We start from the raw sequence: 2,875 nt of genomic DNA, 5'->3' as shown, positions 1-2,875 counted from the left end.
CATGCTGCAATTAGGTACCTTATGGAAAAGAAAGATGCTAAGCCAAGGCTTATTAGATGGGTGCTTCTTTTGCAAGAATTCGATTTACATATTATAGATAGGAAGGGTGCTGATAATACTGTCACTGATAATTTGTCTAGATTGGAAAATATTGCTTATGATCCAGTTCCTGTTAATGATAGTTTTCCAAATGAACAATTGGCTGTAATAAAGGTGAGCTCGCGAGATAGTCCTTGGTATGCTGATTATGCTAACTTTATTGTTTCGAAGTACTTGCCTCCAACCTTTTCAGCTCAGCAAAGGAGGTAATTCTTTTATGACTTGAGGCATTATTTTTGGGATGACCCACACTTATATAAAGAAGGAGTGGACGGTATTATGCGAAGATGTGTTCCCGAATATGAACAACAAGAGATATTGAGTAAGTGTCATGGTAGTGTTTATGGAGGACATCACGCCGGAGATAGAACCGCGCAAAAGGTTCTACAATCAGGTTTTTATTGGCCAACTCTCTTTAAAGATGCAAGAAATTTTATTTTATCTTGTGATGAATGTTAAAGGGTTGGTAATATCTCCAGACGCAATGAAATGCCTATGAATTATACTCTTGTTATTGAACCATTTGATTGTTGGGAATTTGACTTCATGGGTCCTTTCCCTTCTTCAGAAGGTAACACTCATATACTTTTCGCTGTTGATTATGTTACTAAATGGGTGGAAGCCATACCCACAAAAACTGCTGATGATGAGACCTCTTTAAGAATGCTTTTAGATATTATTTTTCCTAGATTTGGAGTTCCTAGATATCTTATGACTGATGGAGGTTCTCATTTTATTCATGGTGGTTTTAGAAAAAATCTTGCCAAATATGGTATTAACATAGGATTGCTTCCGCTTATCATCCTCAAACTAGTGGGCAAGTAGAATTATCAAATAGAGAAATTAAATCTATCTTGCAAAAGACTGTTAATAAATCTAGGAAAAATTGGGCTAGTAAGTTGAAGGAAGCACTATGGGCTTATAGAACTGCTAATAAAAATCCTATGGGTATGTCTCCTTATAAAATGGTTTATGGAAAAGCTTGTCATTTACCTTTAGAACTAGAGCACAAAGTTTATTGGGCTGTAAGAGAACTTAAGAAAGATCCTAAACTTGCCGGTAAGAAGAGATTGCTACAATTGAGTTCTCTAGATGAATGGAGAAGTGAAGCTTATGAAAATGCTAAACTTTTTAAGGAGAAAGTTAAGAAATGGCATGATAGAAGAATTATCAAAAGAGAATTTAATGTTGGAGATAAAGTCCTATTGTATCGGTCTCGTCTCATATTTTTTGCAGGGAAATTACTCTCAAAATAGGAAGGACCATATGTCATTGTGGAGGTGTATCGTTCAGGGGCAATTAAAATTGGTTATCTGAAAGGTGATGTGTCAACACCCGGATTTTTTTAAGTCCGGATGCCTATTATGTCATACATCGCAATCCCAGGAAATTGTTGTTGCGAGGCATAATAGTTAAGTATCACAGTCATCATTCATTACAAACCATAATGTCTTACAAATTGGAATCACATGATCCATATTACACGAATAGTTGATCTAATGATCAACGAACAAACACAAGTTCATAGCGGAAGCGTAAGATACAAGGACTCTCTAGTCCACAGGCCAACGCTTGACGTTAGAAGCTCCTAGTTGTGGTAGACGTCCTGCTGATCGTCATCCTCGTACTGCTGCTCGGCTTCATATTCTGGCCATTTGAATAGCCAGGGACAAAGCCGTGAGTACTTTAAGTACTCGCAATCTAATACTAATGTAAGTACTAACCTTACTATTGAGAGTGTTCTAAGCTCTAAGTTTATTTGCATAAAGCCAATTCTATTTGATAAACATTTTTGTAAACAACTCCTCATGTGCTAACTAACTCAAGTGGGAACATTAGTGTCATTCCCACAACTCTGTTGTGATTCAAATTCGAAGTCACCGTTCAAGTTCAAGTTCAAATTTACCAGTCACATAGATGTCAATTCTGATGACGGAAACAGTATGGCCTTTCCAATTGTCCATATCCGCGGACGCGGCTATTCGAATAGTTCTACACTCTGCAGAGGTTGCACACTTGTGCCACAACATTTGATTACATCCGTCAGGGATAAAACCCCAAATAATCGTAACTCAGTACGCGGATCATCAACTGTTAACCTTTCACTTACACACCCTAGTATAGGCACCTCTCCCCATGAGCTTGGCCTCCCGGTGAAAACCAACTGTTAACCTGGGAACTGCACAGGGCTTGGCCGTACAATTCACCTCAATTCACATCATTTCTCACCAACGGAGGCAGCCTCAAGCGTAACCCCTATGACGTGTGTTCAGAGGGAACCCATACAAAGACACATAAATTTCCAGCTAAGCCTTACCCATAATCAGGTATTGTGGGGGTACTTAAAATTGGAAAGGTATCGCATCCAACTCAATCATCAGTTTTAGTCATTTCACCAAGTAAAAATTCATGTCATATTCACCTTCAAAAACTTTCAATGGAAAAGACTCATCATTCCAAGGTTTTCAACTTCATCCTATTTCATAAACACATGTTCCCATCTAGAGTAGTCATTTTTAATTTAGCACTAGCATCTAGGTATGAGGGGTGCTAAGTAATTTACTTTGCTTCTAGGCTAACTCTTGTACTAATCCAATACTATCTAAGTAAATCAAAAATCAAAAAGTACTTTGATAAAACAAAAGTAATTAAAACTTGTAAAGTAAAACTGGGAAGTAGGATCATAAACATTAAGTAAATGGGGTAATGCCTTGCTCATGGTGAGCTTTGCACTTTGCAAGAGTATTATCTTGCCTTGGTTGGGGAATTGGTCAAA

The sequence above is a fragment of the Lolium perenne genome, chromosome 3, assembly GCF_019359855.2.
Source record: "Lolium perenne isolate Kyuss_39 chromosome 3, Kyuss_2.0, whole genome shotgun sequence".
Classification (NCBI taxonomy): Eukaryota; Viridiplantae; Streptophyta; class Magnoliopsida; order Poales; family Poaceae; genus Lolium; species Lolium perenne.
This window is presented reverse-complemented; position numbering follows the sequence as displayed.